Below are 19,976 nucleotides of genomic sequence, written 5' to 3' on the forward strand. Positions count from 1 at the left end.
ACAAACTTAAATAGATAAATAAATAAATGAATAAAAATGACAGTCAAACAAGTGAGACATAACCAAAATAAAATAAGAGTAACTGAATGTTGCAAGAACAAAAACAATCCTCTGCAAGTTAGGATGTTTAACCTAATATTTAACAGATTTTAGAAATAACAACTCTTTTAAGTTCTTCTTTTAAACCACAGATGTCATACATGTGGCCTGGGAGCCAAATCTGGCCCGCCAAAGGGTCCAGTCCGGCCCTGGGATAAATTTGTGAAATGCAAAAATTACACTAAGATGTTAACAATCCTTTTAGTTCAGGTTGCACATTTAGACCAATTCAGTCTCAAGTGGGTCATAATAACCTAGAAATATTAACAACTCCAAATTTTTCTCTTTGTAAATATAAATGTTTTCATGTATTTACAGTAAAATAAAGTATGAAAAATATTGGAATCACCTGAACAAATATGAACAACCTGAAATGTCTTAAGAGAAATAAGTGCAATTTTAATAAGATTCCACTTGCTAGTAAATGTTTTGTATGTTTGTAGATCCACTGCGATCTGTAAGTTATAATGTACATGTGTAAATGATAAACTGAAACATAATATTACTAAACTTACACATTTTTTTTTTCAGTTTGTTCATATTACTCACATTGTTTGAAAGGATACTTTGTAGATGCAAACATTTCCATAATGTAAATTTACTTTTTTCACTCTAAAACATAGAGAAAAGTTTGGAGTTGATACTATTTATATATTATTATGCTATTATTTTACTGGTCCGGCCTACTGCAGATCAAATTTAGCTGAATGTGGCCCCTGAACTAAAATGAGTTTGACACCCCTGTTTTAAACAAAACAAGACCTTTTTATCGTACTGTCAGTCTCATTCCACTCCTAAACCACACTAAAACTTGTACATTTGCAGGTTTTGCCTTCTATAAGATGCTATATCCTTGTAGTATGTGTGTTTATGTGTGAGTGTGTGTGAAGGACAGTTCATTGGAATACATTACCATCTGTCACTGTGCTTACATACCACATTATACATCGTACAGAGGTTGTTAAAGATTTCCTGACCCTCCAGTTGTCACTTTCTGCTGCTTTGTCTTTAGCCCTTGCCGGCTATTTTCAACACCCAGGGAGCGTCCAAAGCATCAATTTTCAATATGCAGGGATCCAGATGGAGGTCAGCGTAAGTCTTTAGGTGTCTGAAAGTGACATCATGGGTCAGGGGATGTCATTAAACAGGCAAAAAACTTAGTAGGAGGTGACTGGGGTGAGGCTTGTGGATCAGGGTTCATGTCACGCTTCATGCTGCTTCTCTCTCTGTCTTTCTTTTAGCGTTTCACCCTGCCTGATTTTTTCCGCAACCCAAACACTGACCCATGTCTTCACCTAAACCCTCAAAGACTTGAACAGCCGCAGGCATCCAAACGCATCTACTGATCTAACATATTTTATAACTTTTGAACCACTAAGCCTATTAATACATTGATGTAATGCAGGTAAAATGCAGCTTTTTAGCAGTAAAAAGATGTGTCTTTTTTGGATGCATATGTAGTTTCACACTAAATTCTTCCTCAGCATTGATTCACTACTGAAAACCCATGTAGATTGGCAATACATACCTCATTTCTTTTCTGTTTTGAGATAATAACCTTTGAATTTACTCTAAATTTTAGGAACATCTACATGAAGAAAAAGAAATATGGATGATTTTCAATGAAAAATGCAAAATGCAAAGGAAAATATTGTAATATATTGTGATAAATCATTAAGCAATGGATACATGTAGAGAAAATATTATTAAGGAGTCACCACAAAAACGATTCCAAGTTTATCAAAGTTATTTTTACATTCTAAATCTACCAACACGTACCACCACACAACACAACCGTAACAGTGTCTGGATATTTTCTGGACTTTCCTATGCCTCAATGACAAAATAACAGTTTTAATTTATGCTTTTAGGACTTGTGTGCATTAAAACTGTTTTAAAAAGGTCAAAAAGTATTAATCGGCTAAAATTTACTTAGGGGGTCAAATGAGTGGCCATTTTTGTCAAAAAAAAAAAAAAAAAGTTGTAAGAAATGCATAGAACTGTGTTGAAATAATGCTAATACATTTGTGCACAGACTACTGATATTATTTGACAGTGAAAGCTATATTTTCAGAAATATTGGATTTGGAATAGCACGTGTATGTGAAAACTTTTGCTGGTGGACGGACGTGACATTACCCATGATGCTCTGGTCAGTACCAGTACTTTATTAGTAATAAACTTATATACTTACTATTGCTAATTCTCCTCTTATTCATAAATGTTAGTATTGTGGATCTAAAACAATAACAGCTGACACAAAAACACAAAATGTGGCAGTGGACGGATGTGACATGGTTGTTACAGATCCCATCATACTGATGCTCGGCAGCCATGTCACCGTTTCCACAAATGATCCCTGTGCAAAAACTAGGATCAGAATTATTTATTGTATAGTTTATCATCATACTAAAGAGGAAATAACAATATAGAATTGTTATTTCTTTATAAAAATGCTTATTATTAGAAAACTGTTGATTTCAAAAGTGACGTGTGACATTCTTAATGTATGTATTGGCGTAACATAAGCAGGATGGATCAGCACCATACTCCATATTGCAACCTGTAAAAATAAAACGTGATATGTAGGATAGAATCTTGTAAGAAAAAATGGGGAATCTAAAAGAATAGAATATTTGTTTTTCAGGTAAATTCATTTAAAAAATAACTTGGCCATTTGTGACATGAAAATATTGTATTAATTGTGATGAAATTGGACATTTTTGAGCTGAAAACATAGTTCATATGACCATCAACATGTTGCAACAGAACTGAAATCCTGTAAATAATAATAATAATAATAATAATAATAATAATAATAATAATAATAATAATGGATTGAATTTATATAGCACTTTTCTAGACACTCAAAGCGCTTTACATCATTAACCCATTATTCATTCGCTCTCACATTCACACTCATCTCTCACTAGTCTTCATCCATAACCTGTTCCTCCTCACTAGTATGGGTATGAGTGTATGGTGCTTATCTTTCCTGGATATAATTCAGATGTTCACGTGTGCATGATGTGCATAAATTAACAATGTCACAGCTCAAGCATAACATTGAATATCAGTTTACACATGCAGTCAGCCTAAAATTAATAAGAGATCTTGTTACATCATTATTAATCCCCTCATGTTTTCGCTGTCATTTCATTGTCTTCAATAAACCATTAAGCTTTGTTTCACTTTGACCAGAAACTTTCTTTTTCTTGATTGTTTTACTTCAGTGTCTTTTCTGATTATTAATGGCTGTTCATAAATACCACCATGCAGCCACTCCCCAGGTATTTTTTAATTTGACTTGTAGTCGATTTTCTGAATATTTTAACCGTTTTCTATATTCCAAGTGATTGCATGAGACTAGACTTGAATATAAAATCAAAAACCTGCTGTTAAAGTATTACAAATAGGATTCACGACACGATTAATAACACAAATAAAGCAGAAATTAACCGAAGCATCTATTATGCGCAAGCTTCAGCAGTGCAGCAGTATTGTGACAGCATTCATTTCATGGAAAGCTGATAAGAGTCAAAGTAAACTGGAAGTGATTTAAAGTCTTAGCGCTTGTGTGAAGCTGTGGACCACAGCCAGCTATTTTTGTCCTCATATCCACGTGAGCTCCTCTTCACATCAGCAGCTGAGCAGAATCAGTCAGGACGGTGCCAACGTTCAACCTTTCGATGCTCTAGGTCAGTGTTCTGGAGACGTGCCAGTATTTTCCAGCTCCTCAAGACCATATGGGGGTCTGTTTTTTTTCCTTTATTGTGCTGTACTTCCTGCAATCTGACCCTGCTCACATGCACCGCGTCTTAAACATGAATCTCTGAATGCAAGATTTTTTTTTATGCTCATGAGGGAAAACATCAAGGTTTGATGATGCTCGGCTCCACATTCAATACATCACAGCGAAGACGTATTATAGATTATATAAATTCAGTTTGTTTACGGCCTGATCGCAATCAAGGCGCACAAGTATATTTGCATCAGTTATTAATCAGTGTTGCAAAAAGATACCCCCAAAATGTTTCTAAAATACACACATCACATTGCTTTTCATTTATTGATCATTTTTGTTGAACAGCTGTTTGATTATCAATTTTTATTTTCAGTATTAAGACAATCCACCATTTTGTTCTGAAAACCCTTCTTTTACAGCCTTTTAATTGTAATAATAGAATGGGAACCTGTTATTTCAGTATTATTATGACTAAATATGCACAACTAGACAGATTTTGGTATGCTCCCTGGCTGCAGAAAATTTGGTAACAATGTGGCAAACGGATGTTTACGTCCAACCGCATGTTTTCAGTGGCGCGTTGTTCACCAAAATTCATGTAGTGTCCGTACACCAATATACTTCCATCAATAATATGGCGTATATGCCTTATAGATATATTGTTATAACTTGTTCACAAATGTTTATTTAAGGTGGTAAGCCAGATTTCCATTCCAATCTTGTAGAGTCCGTACACCATATTCAAAATATATGGGTCTAATTTTATTGTTTCTGTCAATATATGGAATTTTTCAGCATGCATCTATGCAATAAACAATGCATGATTATCCTGAGTGCTGAAACATTTGTATATCTTTGTAGGCATTAAATATGGAGGCTATTAGGCTGGAGTGTCCGTACACCCAATAATGTCTGATTTGACAGGGGTACAAGCCTGCGAAATTTTTAGTAGACACCGTAATACAAAAATATTTTGGACTTTAAAAGAGAAATATCAGACAAATAAAATGGCCTGTCTGATTTTTTGATAGAGTATTATTATTATTTATCTACATGTGCACCCTTTCTTGTGATCAGGCCGTTAGTGTTAGCTTTATTTTCCTTTAAGCAGACTAGTTTGTATTGGTGAAAACACATGTTCTGTCAAATTTCTACGCTGTTTGGCTCAGTTGAACTCATTCATTGAAGTTAAGAGAGGCCAGTCGAGGCCAGCGATCAGTTTTCAACACATGACTGACTTGGACTGAAGCGGAGGGCAGATGGGCGCCCGAGAGCGATGACCCCTTCGCCTCACCTCCCTCCCCCTTTTATTCACCTACAGTAACGTGAATATAAAAGAAACCAGGGCAACCAGAATCAATAGTGTTGCAGGATAACAATCAGACAGTCAAAGCTGAAATATGATCTCTTAGCTTCATAAGGCAAGTTCTTTTCTATATGTAATCATGCATAATGTAAATAATTGCATAATAGCACAAAAAGAACAGAAAAAGAGGAGTTTTGTGTTATTTTAAGACTTGTTTTGTGCATCAACATGCTTGTTATGAGCATTATTTTATACATGAAAGTACAAAAATGCTGGCGTTATTCACAGTCTTTCATTTTTTATAAGTAGCATCCACAAACTTATTACTTATTACTACCATATAGAATATATACAGCCCTGATTTTCCCATATGACATCCCCTAGTTTCTGAATGTACATTTTTAAACTTACTAGCAGCATCATGACTCCAATGAGATAAATGTTACATTATTCCACGTGAATCCATATTCAACAAGAATAATGTCTGACTCGCATTCATATTGAATTCCTCTGCGGTTTTAGTTTGTAACTGAGCTGAAGCCGGTGTATGTGTGAATGTTTTGAGGGAATTTTTTGAACAACCTGTCTGTAAAATCCCTGTGGGCTAAAAAAAAAAAAAAAAAAAAAAGTTCCCCCTTGGTTGAGACATGGCAGGCAGGGGCAGCTGCAGGACTGACCCTGCCAAGGACAGAGAGCTTCCCATGCCTGTTCAATGCCATAAAATGGGTCATTGAACCACTAAATGGAGTCATTATGATGAGTAATTAAAAGAATACTGCTGAAGACTCCCAAACTCCCCTTTTCTCTTGGTTCCGCTGCCTTTTGTGTTGCCGTGAGCCTTTGCAAAAAGGCAGCTGCCTTGGACCACTTAAACTATCACCCCTTTCACTGCTATGCAAATAGCAGTCTTACCAGCTAATTGAAATGCATTATCTATTGTCCTCTCATTTTCCGAAAATCTAGCCATTTTGCAGATTTCCATTACTGATTGTTTGAGATTGAATTTTGCCCGTGCATTTCATCTGATACAGAATGTCATACACTCTGAATCACAAGGGATGAGAACAGAGAATTGTTTCATTAGAGCAAGAGGAGTAATATGCATACTGATTGTGCAGTAATCTGGAGCTTGTCTTACATGTACATGAATTTGTGTGTAGGATGAAAAATGGCAGCCTTCAACATATGCATCACTGCATGCAGATAGGAAACAGTAGGGGAGACCAGGGATAGTTGGAACATGGGTTAGTTGTAACACTCTCGATTTCTCCAATCAGGAACAAGTTACAAATCACCTGATACACTCTACACATGCTCAGTTTAGTCCTTGTCCCACATGAGAAAAAGTAGCAGCCTGTCTCACACAGAAAAAAATTTTATAGGGAAAAACAAATTTTGAGGTAAGAAAGAATTTTTTTTTTGCTTAACTTATCTTTGTTATAGCATCACCTGGTTTACAGTTAAATTAACCCTTCCATGCATGAATTATGAGAACCTTAATCAAGATTTTTTTTTTTTTTCCTAAGTGTTTTTATTCCTCTTTAGGCATGAAAAAACCCCAAAGTGATTGAATTTTTTTTTATGAACCGATTTTACATGGAGTTACAAAATAATGCATTTAATTTTAGAAGCAAAGAAACATGTATCTACTGATATACTGTGTGAACACTATGAGATAAAAACATTTTTGATGCTGCTATTTTGATGTTTTCTCACATTTCAACAATACCTGCATGGAGATAATATGCAAAAAAAAAAAAAAAAAACAAAAAAAAAAAACAACTATTAATTACAGTTTAATAACAATTTGCTTTTTTTTTTTTTTTTACAATCAAACATGTTAGTGCAGATCAGGTTTATCTAGAACAGCGAGGAAACAGAGGAAATGCTAATCATATGTGAACAGTTAAAGACTGAATTTGCTCTGTGAGTTCTGTTCTGATTTTATCACATTAAACGGATAGTATGTTATGTCATTTTCCAATTTTGTAAGCAGAGATTGGCACGAAAACATGAGAGACAGTGTAGTTACAATCCCAAATACTTGATCATAACATCAATCAATACAGAATATAGGTATTACAAATGCATTTGATTAACCCTTTCACGTATGAATTATGAAAACCTTAGTCGAGATTTTTTCCTGAGTCTTTTTATTTCTCTTTAGGCATAAAAAAAATGCAATTGATTTTTTATTTTTTATTTTTTATGAACCTGTTTTTCATGGAGTTCCAAACACGTCCACTCAGCTGGACACCATGCATTTAATTTTTGAAGCAAAGAAACATATATTTAAAACCCATAATCAGAAAGTCATATTCTGTGTGAAAACTATTTATTCAATCACTCATTAATTTTTGTTTATTTTGAGCATTTACAGAATACATGCAAATTCAAAATTCCAAAATTATTCATCTACACTCGAAAAGGAGTTGGAAGAAGAAAAACTATGAAATAAAAACATTTTTCATGCAGATAATGTGATGTTTTCTCACATTTTTACATAGTCTAATACTAGTTATTACTAACTTCATGGAGATAAGATGCAAAAAAAAAAAAGCAAACAACTTTTTGATTAAAAAAACTGTTAATTGCAGTCTAATAACAATCAGCAATTGATTTAAAACGTATTTCTTCAGATCAGGTTTATCAAGAACAGCAAGGTTACAGAAATGGTATGAATTACAGTGGATGGGATGATGCATAAGCATCCACTGTGTTAACTGATATGGAACTAAAACAACAAAATCCATGAATATACAAGAGAACAGCTGTAAAATAGCTGTCCACTGGAGTGACCACTATGCATGAAACGGTTAATCAAACTTAACTCATGTGTATGTGTATCTATGTAGACATTATTCATGCAAGTTGTCAGTGCTAATGTTTTAGTTGTTAGCTGTAAGGTAAGCTAGTTCATGACTACAGGGGTCTGGGTTAGTTGTAACAAACGTGAAAAATGTTACAACCCTTATGCAAAGAAAATATATTTTTCTATATATTGACTGTCAATATATTACTGACTGAAAAATATATTACTGTATAATATATATTCATATTTAAAATATACATAATAATATATTGTGTCAATATATTTTGTATTATATTACAATATATTGAAAAATACATAAAGAATTGCCGCTTTCCATATATTGAAACATATATGACAATACATTTACTTATGTATGTAAATATATGTCATTATATATTTAGTACTGCACTTCATAATGTATGTATGCATATATACATACATATATTGTCTAGTGTATTACTAAATATAAGTAATTATATATTTAATAATACACTTCAAAATATATACATGTATATATATGTACATCTTTTTCATCCTATGTTGCCAAAATGACTAAGAAGGCATCTTATTGAGCTTTTTTTTTTTCAGTTAACACTTTTTTCATGTATATCACGATGCATATTTTCATGAACAATGTTATTATGCATACCAAGTAATGTAAGTGTTGATAAATATCTGCTTTATGTAAACTTGTGTCAATGGAAAGAATTTGAGTTTCAATGAAACTATATGTAAAAAAATATAGGGCAGTTTTTGTCTTCATTGCAGTATATGTTTTATACGTATCAATATATGATTAAAGCATATATTGCAGTATATTGGAAAATATATGCACTACTTTCCCATATATGGAAATGTATTTTTTAGTATAATGCATTATATTTTTCAGAATATTGCCATATATTTTTGTTTCATATGGGAACCTACCCCAACCAACATTTTAAATGTGCATGTGCATTTTTTTAAAAATTAAATTTCAGTATACCTAGGAGTTGGAAGCGAAAGCCTGACTGGGGGGTGCCTCTCAGCATTTTGGAGAGGGCCTCAAATGATGTGAAGAAGCAGGGAAAGTCAATAAGAGCAGTGGCCAAACTGTACAGCATATGCCATGTCACTCAAAACAGATTTTGTAAAGAAAGAAAGAAACTAGAAGAGAAGGGATCTAGTGAGCTTCCACGTGTTGGCTACCACAGTGGAAATAAAGTCTTCACCACAGAGCAAGAAACAGAACTGACAGATTATCTGATGAGGGCTGTTCATTTAAAATCGCTGGTATGTGCTTCCCTTTACCATTAGTGCTATTGTAATTTTTTGTTTTTTTTTCTTACCATCGTTGGTATGTAATTATTGCTGTTCTTTACCACTTGTGGTATTGCAGTTTTTTGTGTCTTTACCGTTGTTGGTATGTAATTATTATCATGTAAATTGACGGTAAACTGTTACCTGTGGTAACACCACCAGGAATGTACTTTGTTTCTATTTTTTTTTTTACACACATTTTGGTTATGTAATGTAAATACTGTCAAATGAGTTTATTCTAATTTGGTATAGGCCTATTTTGTTCCATTTTGCTCATTGTTCTGGCTTGAAGTCGAAGGACAGGAGTGACTGTTTAAAATGTTATTATGTTCAGTTATTTGATGATGAGAATGGGGGTGGGATTAAATAAGTTTTTCTTCTTCCCACTCCTTTTCGAGTATAAATTAATGATTTTTTTTTTTTTTTTTTTTTTTGTGGGGGGGGGGGGGGGGGGGGGGGGGTTGAATTTGCTTGTATACTATAAATGCTTGAAATAAATAAACAAATGAATGAATGGATGAATGAATGAAAAATGCCTGCAACTAAAATGATTCACAGTAAAAAGCGTGATTGACGCATACACACACACAAGTTATGTTAACCCTTTCATGCATGAATTATGAGAACCTTCATCAAAAATTTTTCCTGAATGTTTTTATTCCTCTTTAGGCATTAAAAAAAAACAACGCGATTGAAAATTTTCTTCTGAGAAATAAATTTTAAAAATAAATGAAATAAAAAAGATTTTGAAAAATTTTAAAAATACATAAAAAAAAAAAACAATAATGAAAAAAAAAGAAAAAGTCTTATGCACCTATTTTTCATGAAGTTGCAAAAATGACCACTCAGCTGGACACCACACGATTAATTTTTGATGCACAGAAACATGGATTTACTGATAAATTGTGTGAAAACTATGGGGAGGGCTTGTGATTCTGGGGGTTTATGCTCAGGAGAGATCAACATAATGTTACCAATTCATGTCAGAAAAGATATGTAGTGTCTTAAAACTTTAATAAAGATATGTGTTAAAAAAAAAAAAAACAAAAAAAAAAAACACAAAATCCATGAATACCCGAGAGAACAACTGTAGAATAGCTGTCCACTGTAATGACCAGTATGCATGAAAGGGTTAAACAGGAATGAAAGTGTTCAGTAAAATGCTTTCAAAATCAAGTTTTTGTTATAATACTTATTTAATAATGTTACATCAGTGGATTTTTCAATGTTACATCTCACCCCGGAGTGTGTTACAACTACATTAAAAAAAAAAAAGATTATTGGCTCTAATAAACATGAAGTAATATTTTAAAGTAAAATGTAACTGAAATATATGAAATTTAAAGTTTATTTATCCGAAAAAGTCAAACATAATGTGAATATGCTTAGTATAAAGTGAATCTAAACAAATAAAGTAAACTTTATTAACTAGATCACATAAAAAGGCTGAGCGTCACAGTCAAACACAGTTTACGTAAAAGTTTGCATTAACTAAAGCAAATCTGACTGAAGGTATTTAATTTATTCATATTGACTCAATATGATAGAAAAAATATTGTATTAAATGCAACTCTTTACATTAAACTTATGTAATACAATTACATGGAAAATTTACATGTAATTAAAATACATCAAGTCAACATTTTTGGCTTAATTATTTTTTTGAGTGTAACCCAGACGATGGGGTGGACTGTAACATTTCTCTCCTTGTATTTGAGACTAAACCATGCCTTTTCTGTCAGTGTTGCAGAGGTAACACCTATGCCATTTTATAGCAGACACTTGTAACTTGTTTGTGTCACATTTTGAACACACCGACTTAACCCATAAAGACCCAGTGCTACTTATGTGTCAATTCCCAAATACATTTTTCTCGCTATTTAACCTTTCTTAAGTGATTTATCATCATTTCTTCATAATATTATCCTCTCCATTTGGCATTTTTTTGGTGAAAATCTGATATTTTGCTATATTTACTTTTTTAATCATGTACTTTAATCATCATGCTGAGATTACGTTTGAGGGTTATCATATCAAGAACAGAGAAAACTTGAGGAAAAAGTGACTTTTCAGTAAAATATGTCATTAACTGAACATAATCCAGGTGTGTACATCCACTGTCATCGATCCAACTGCATGGGTTTTACTGGTGAATCAATGTTGTAAAAGATGATAGTGTTTCCATGGTAACTACAGAGCCTCTCAACATCCAAATGGGTCAAATCTGACGACCATGAAAAGATGACAAACTGTGTTTTATACCAGTTATTTACACGTATTGATAGGATTAGTGGCTCTAAAGTTATTAAACATTTTAGATCAGTAGATGCTTTTGGTCGCTGGTGGATGTTTGGGTCTTTATGAGTTAAAAGAGCTCCAAGATACAGACAAAAATGGCAAAACTGTTACAACTATCCCCAGTCTCCCCTATTATAAAATAAGCGACAAAGGATAATAGAAGAAGAAGAGTCGCCCGTGTTTTGTTTCTATCTTTTTTTTTTTTTTTTTGCAGCATTCACATCATTTTCTCTTAAGTACAATTCTTCTCTTTTGACTGTATTGTCAAATAAAAGTGAATGAGGATGTGACCGGTCTCCCCTCTGGGGTGTGTGCAGCACATTCTCATTCACTTTATAGGGACTCATTAAGATGATAGGGGGAGAACTGATGTTTGATTAATTAGTAAAACTAACTTTGGCAAGACCGGAAACTGAAGCAGAGGATTCCATTAGCTTGAGCTTGTTAGATAAGGTTAATGAGGTGGTTCCAATTCTTGCAAAAAGGGGAAGGGGAAACAAAGAACTTTCATGCTGGTGAATTCATTTTGGAGACTGCAATGGCAAAGAAGGTTATTCTTTGAATGTTTTTTTATTCGATGGCCCATTAAAGCAGACCCTGATGGTTTGACTGCGTTATTTGGACTCAGATTGTTGTTGACATTAGTAAGGGTTAAGTGTTTAACCTACTGCTCACGAGGAGATCGCTAAACTGTTCAAAGCTAAACCTCCCCTGTAAATGACACATATTGACGTGAATCTCTGTGTCTGTTTTCTTTTTTAGATTTTAGGAAGAGGATCGGTGAACATCTGTGCTGCTGGAGGACGCCAGGGATGTTCTCTCACACTGAGGACTGCAACCTAGATTACAGAGGTAAGTGCAGGTATTTGTTACAGACGCTTGTAGCTCGAGGCGACCGCAACGCTGCATGAGCAAACGCCCCCTAAGAGGATCACAGAGAATCCATCACTAATCCACTGGTCAATACACATGACAAGTACAGTGCAAGAGAAAAGTCACTCAAAGGACGTGTCATCTTCAGAGTGGACAGTGTGTCCGTCGCCCTGTGGATTTATGATGCGCTCGGATTTCCCAGTCTACAACCTTCACTTTCTGTTACTGGCATGTTTGCGTTAGCAGCTAAGATGTAGCACGTAATATGGATAATATGGACAATAGGTCAAAGACAGTATTTTTCTAAATAAAATGGAATTACCTGTTTTATAGTGTTTAATATTATATCTACATTCTGTAACTTGGTTTTTAATTATTCTAATTTAACAAAAATCAACAAAAATACTGGAAGTTTCTTTCTGTTATCATTTCCCGTATTAACCCTTTCATGCATACTGGTCACTACAGTGGATAGCTACTCTACAGCTGTTCTCATATTTTCTTGGATTTTGTTGTTCTTTTCTGGGTTTATTTATTTATTTATTTATTTATTTTTTTACACATATCTTTATTAAAGTTTTAACACTCTACATAGCTTTTCTGACATGAATTGATAAAATTATGTAGATCTCTCCTGAGCATAAACCCCCAGAATCACAAGCCCTCCCCATAGTTTTCACACAGTTTATCAGTAAATACATGTTTCTGTGTGTCAAAAATTAAATGTGTGATGTCCAGCTGAATAGATATTTTTGCAACTTCATGAAAAATACATTCATAAGAATTTTTTTTTTTTTCATTTTTTAAAAATGTATTTAAAAAAAAAAAAAAATCATATTATTTTTTATTTTATTTTATTTTTTAATTTATTTTTCAGAAGAAAATTTTCAATCGCATTGTTGTTTTCATGCCTAAAGAGGAATAAAAACACTCAGGAAAAAAATTTGATTAAGGTTCTCATGATTCGTGCATGAAAGGGTTAAATATGTATGTTCATGATGATAAATCTGCCTATACTGCATTTTTAGTTTACAAAAAGATAAAAAAAAAAAAAAATTTCAGAAACTGATCAAACATAAATGCAAACAAATGCACTGGAAATAGATTTAATGATGCATTATGTGTGTGTATGTGTGGACAAACAAGGAGATGAATTCGAGTAAAAAAAAAAAACGTAATATGGGACCTAGAAAATTTTGAATAGGGTGGGAAGACATTGCAAGGTGACAACAAGTCAACAAAAGAGCCACAAATAAGCTTTTAGACTGTTTAGTATTACATCATTCCAAAGTTTTGTCAATGCACAACAGGAACAAGACTAGAGTTCAGATAAATTCAACGATGCAACTCTAAAAAAGTATTTTTAACAAAATTTAAATATTCACCAAGTACAAGTTTTCCTAAGTTTTATAATTATAAAAACTGGAGTTAAAGAAGAGAACACTTTCAAATCAGTTTTGGTTCATTCATTGCTTTTAATTTTAACCCATAAAGACCCAAACATCTATTGTTCACCAAAACCATCTACTGATATAAAACGTTCAATACATGTTGATCCACTAATCCTATCAATACATGTAAATAATTGGTGTAAAATACAGTTTGTCATCTTTTCATGGTCATCAGATAGGACCCATTTGGATGTTCAGTTGGACTGTGGAAACACCGTCATCTTCTACAACATTGATTCACCAGTAAAGCACGTGGAGTTTAAGAAATAATAGTGGATGGAAACACTGGGTTAATGTTCGGTTAATGATACATTTTACTGACAAAGTCACTTTTTCTTCAGTTTTCTCTGATTCTAATATAAAACCTTTAAATGTACCCTGAGCTTTAATGACCATCTACATGATTAGTTAATTAAATATAGAAAAATACCCGATTTTTACTGAAGAAACACAAAGTAAAGAGTATAATATTACAATAAATGGCTATAAATCACTTAAGAAAGGGTAAATATAGAGGAAAAATTCATTTGCAAACTGCCACAGAAGTAGCGCTTAGGGCTTTATGGGTTAATGCTTTGAGACAGATTTAGTTTGGACAAAATACTTCTAATTCTAACTAACTAGCTAAGATTTAAACTGTGATAAAGAAGAACCAACTCCTAATGTTTGCATAAAACTAATAAAAGGAAATGTACAGAAAATGAGATAGTCTTTTGCAGATTTTCTAAACATAAAGATAACTTACTTAGCTAGTCTTTGGTGTAAAGTAGGACCTACAATTTGAAATATTGATGAGATCTGTTAAAAATATAAGATAGATAGATAGATAGATAGATAGATAGATAGATAGATAGATAGATAGATAGATAGATAGATAGATAGATAGATAGATAGATAGATAGATAGATAGATAGATAGATAGATAGATAGATAGATAGATATTATTATAAAAATGCATCCAAGCACTTTAACCCAGAAAGACCCAGTGCTACTTTTGCAGCAGTTTCCAAATAAATTTTTCTCGATATTTACTCTTAAGGGATTTATCACCATTTATTGTAATATTATCTTATTTATTTAGCATTTTTTCAGTGAAAAGTTTGTATTTTCCTGCATTTAATTTACTCACCATGTACATTTTCATAAAAGCTTAGAGCAGGGGTGTCAAACTTAGTTTCTTTCAGGGGCTACATTAAGCCCAAATTGATCTCCAGTGGGCCAGACCAGTAAAACAGTAGCATAATTACCTGTAAATAATGACAACTCCAAATTTTTCCTCTTTGTTTTCGCGCAATCAAAATTAAATTATAAAAGTATGTTCATTTGCAAACTATCCAAACAAACCGGAAAAAAACCACAGAAATTTCTTGAGAAACATAAGTGCAATTTTAACAATATTACACCTCAACTTACCATTTATACATACATATTACGAATTGGATCTACAAACGCACAAAATATTTAATAACAGGAAGAAAAATGTTAAAAATTTCACTTTCAAAATTTCAGGTTTTTCGCATTTTATTGTTAAAGGATAGTTTGTAAATGTTAATATTTTCGTCATTTACTTTAAGTTTTTACACTAAAACAAGGAGAAAAATGTGGAGTTATTATTACTTATTTATAGATGTAATGTAATATTATGTTTTTCACATTAAACCCACAAAATTTGGAGTCATTATTTATAGGTTATTATGCTATTATTATTTAGGTTGAGCTCACATTGTTCTGTTCGTGGAACCTGAACAAAAACAACTTCAACCTCCTTGATTGATCATATCATAAGTGTAATTTTTGCGCTTTGCAAATTCATCCTGCGGGCCAGATTGGACCCTTTGGCGGGCTGGTTTTGGCCCCCGGGCCGCATGTTTGACACCTGTGGTTTAGGGGAAAGTTTAGGATTTTTTAAATCAGAAACATAGATAGATAGATAGATAGATAGATAGATAGATAGATAGATAGATAGATAGATAGATAGATAGATAGATAGATAGATAGATAGATAGATAGATAGATAGATAGATAGATAGATAGATAGATAGATAGATAGATAGATAGATAGATAGATAGATAGATAGATAGATAGATAGACTCTAAAAAATGATGAATAGGCTCAACGTAAAAAAAATTGAGGTAACAATTTCCATTAATCTTTTTAAGTTATTTCAACTTGGCAAATTGCATAAATGTCACAAGACTTCTCTAGTTAAGTAAACTCTATTACTGTAGTACAAACAACATGATTTGCTTTTTACTCTACGAGCTTAATTAAGTCGAACCAACTTAATTTTAATTGTGTAAAAACTACTCCATTTAGTTATATTGACTTATTGTTTTACTTTTATTCTACTCAAAAATGTTCATACAAGTAGTTTCTTTAATTTTTTGAGTTGGTCTAACTTATTTCTGTACATCAGAAGAAATTCCACATGGAAATTCCAGTTATATGACTGACCCGTTTAATTCTCCGTGCAACTAACTTACTAAATTTGTCCGCATGTTAATATCTCAAACGTACACAGTACTATTGTTCTCATGTTCTTGTAGATATTAATTTATATTTGTTAAGCAGTGAGGAGTTACATTAAGCAATATAACTGCAATTTACAATAAACAGGAAAGGCACTGTTTGGCCTATGGCTCTGACTCATGGTGTAGTTCTATAAAAAATAAAATAAAATAAACACAAAAAAGCCAGTAAACATTAGCATGCACACATTAACTCAACATTAACACCAACATCACAACCCTGCTGAACCCCTGCACATAAAAGAACACGTTTTCAACAATATACCCAATACCCACAATGCAATGCAGCAAATACGCGACAATATATACGACAATTTTAAATTAGAAAGGAGCAAAATGTGTATTATTCAGTCCTTGAATAATTAAAACTACTGTTGCAGAAACAAAGCTAAATTCTATCAAGCCTTAAAGTTTGGTAAAGTTCTGTGCAAAATCATGTTTCTCCCTTTTTTTTTTTCTGTGCTTCCCTCCTTTTCTTGTGGTAGGCGTGGTCTGTCAGCAAAACATGTCCAGGCTCGTCAGCTTTGTACTCAGCTTTTAGAGGAAGCTTACAAGATTTTTAAGCTGTACTGACTTAATATATTTCTTTGTTAAGTTAAAGGCAGAAATGTCTGTTCAAAATCAATATGTTATTAAGTTAAGAGTGTTTTCCTTGTTTTTCATTTAGACCAACTTAATAAAATAACTTATCATCTGATTTAAATGTGTACATGTAACAAACTTAATTTTTTTAAGCAGAGAAAGCTCTTGATTTTAAGCTTAACTTACTAACCCCATGAATCATTTTTTAGAGTGTAGATAGATAGATAGATAGATAGATAGATAGATAGATAGATAGATAGATAGATAGATAGTTTTATTGTCTTTCCTGATAATCAACAGTTTGCCTCTTAGTAAATTTTAACAGATGAAAAAGTGCACATTTTTGGAATATCCTCTGAAATCCCACTGAAAAGAAAGATGAAACCTAAAACGACAGGGGTTCTGTGTGTATATGGGTGATGAATACTGGTACACTGGACTAATCCTAAAGCCTCACTCAAAGCTACTGAAGAAAAAAAAATCAGGAAAAAGGAAAGAAAAAAGCAGCAGAATACACACCCTCTTCTTGCAGCACGACCAACCAAAGACCCTTAAGAACATGACGCTTCACTGGAGAGAGGTTTCCTGTTTCAGTTTCACACGGCTTTATCGACAATTCCGCCCGTTTAGGGAACCAGAGGCAAATCTCATCCATTTCATTCCAATGGGAAAAGCTTAGAAAACGATTCCCAAAGTCACCCAAGTAAAAACTGGAACAATTTTCCACTAGGCACATATCTTCTGAGCATTCCGAAGATGGAAAATGGACTTTGATTGACATCTATCTGTATGAACAACAAACTCTTGCAATAGGTCACAACACAAATCTTGTCTGGAGGAATCAGTGAGTCGGCGGGGGGGAAGGGGGGGGGGGTAAACTCATTTTAGTTTTAGTTTTTGTTGCACATACAGCCCAATTTGATCAGACCAATAATAAAGAAAATAATAACCTATGGATGAATGATGACAACTCCAAATTTGTCTCTTTAAGTGTGAAAAAAGTCAAATTACATAATGAAAATGTTTACGTTACAAACTATCCTGTCACAATAAAATTACAATAACTTGAACAACCACAAAACTAAGTGGATTTTTCACTATATTTCGTCTCATCTTCTCATTGGCACACATACATTACAACAAAGGCACAAAACATTTAGTAACAAGTGTAATATTGCCAAAATTTTTACCAATTTTACTAAAGTCATTTTATGTTGTTCATATCTGTTCAGTTTATTCGCATTTTATTGTGAAAGGAAAGTTCATAAATGTTAATATTTTCATGATGCATTTTTCTTTTTTTCCTCATTCAACTGAGAAAATTTGGAGTTGTCATCATTTACAGCAGGGGTCTCACACTCTAAACTAAAATAATAGCATAATAACCTATAAATAATGACAACTCCAAATTTTTGTCTATGTTTTAGTGCAAAAAAAACCCCCATTAAATTATTAAAATACTTACTTTTATAAACTATCAAAAAAAAAAAAAAAATAGATGTGAATAACCTGAAAAAAATGAAATTTCTTAAGAAAAATAAGTGCAATTTTAACAATATTATGCCTCAACTTATCATTTATACATGTGCATTATGGATCGGATCTACAAAGACACTAAACACAGAAAATTGTTAAAGTTGTGCTTAATTTTCTTTAGACGTTTCCGGTTGTTGATATTTGTTCAGATTACTCACATTTTATTGTTACAGGATAGTTTGTAAATGTAAATATTTTCATAATTTAATGTTATTTTTTGCATTAAAACAAAGACAAAAATTTGAAGTTCTAGTGTAATATTTTTTTCACATCAAACCTAGAAGAAAATATGGAGTCATTATTTTTTGTCAGTTCTTCTGCTGTTATTATTTGACTGTAGATCATATTGGTCTGTACATGGAACCTGAACTAAAATGAGTTCCACAGCCATGACTGTGGAATTTTTCACTTTGCAAATTCATCCCACGGGTCAGATTGGAACCTTTGGTGGGCCACATTTGGCCTCCGGGAAGGATGTTTGAGACCCCTGATTTATCAGTTATTACCCCGCCCCGCTCATATAAAATTGGGTTTATAGATTGCCAATGACCTGGAATAGATGTGATTACATTTTGGGAAAAGTAGGTCAAAGTTCAAATTTTTTTTATGAATTTTTAAAATATTTTTTTTCCCGTTTACTTATAATGGTCGAAATTTGTCTATGCGGTCTATGTCTACGCACGCATAGATATGATGTCATCAGCTGGATCCATGACAAAATAGGATACAACACATGCAAGGGGCGGGGTTTGTTGTTACTGGTACCACATATTTTGCTATTTTTTCACCTGTCTGAGCCACTTGAGATCACATTGGGCTGCATGTGGCCCCTGAACAAGCCCAGATTAACCATATGGGCAACTGGGCAATTGCCCAGGGGCCCGCGACCTCTGAAGGGCCCTGGGTAGCTCGGGCATAACGAAAATATCTGGTTATCTTTTGCTTATAAATGAAGCTGTCCGCTGCCCGGAGCCTTTGCACTGCACAGAAACCCTGCTCCTGCTGTCTGTGACCGTGAGCTGAGACCCTCTCCTCATTGGTCAGTCCAAAAAGCGAATCAGCGGTGACGCAAATCAACGTGCGTGCACTAAGCGGGATGTGAGACATCAAGAACTACGCGACATACGCGACGTACGCGAATCAAAACATTGCAAACATGGAGAAGCAGCTAAGTGGGAGCGCCAAATGAAAATTAAAAAAGGAGAGGGACATTAAAAAAGCTGAAAATTTAAAGAACATACCTCAAATAGATCATTTCTTTACTGTGGCTAACATGAGAGAAAGCAGATTTCAAGATGTTTACATTGCATTTACTTTAACTCTCTTGTTGAATTCTGAGGTGACGAGGGGATTTCTGTTTAAAATTCATATCTGATTCTATCAGATTATGTTTGTGTTTTGTCTGTGGGCTTTTTCTGACGATTCAATACATTTGTGTTGGCAAAA

At 33.3% G+C, this 19,976-nt stretch overlaps 1 protein-coding gene across 2 annotated transcripts in view; it reads left to right on the top strand.

Moving 5' to 3' along the window:
* elfn1a (extracellular leucine-rich repeat and fibronectin type III domain containing 1a) overlaps window positions 1-19,976 on the top strand; it is a 188,787-nt gene that overhangs the window by 109,794 nt on the left and 59,017 nt on the right. Inside the window, exon 2 of one of the 2 annotated variants that reach the window (XM_030141479.1) lies at window positions 12,322-12,411. The gene's annotated coding sequence lies outside the window, so the exon portion shown is untranslated. The remainder of the gene's footprint in view (window positions 1-12,321; window positions 12,412-19,976) is intronic. The other variant, XM_030141480.1, reaches the window with a different exon arrangement.

Source organism: Sphaeramia orbicularis, chromosome 8, assembly GCF_902148855.1.
Source record: "Sphaeramia orbicularis chromosome 8, fSphaOr1.1, whole genome shotgun sequence".
NCBI lineage: Eukaryota > Metazoa > Chordata > Actinopteri > Kurtiformes > Apogonidae > Sphaeramia > Sphaeramia orbicularis.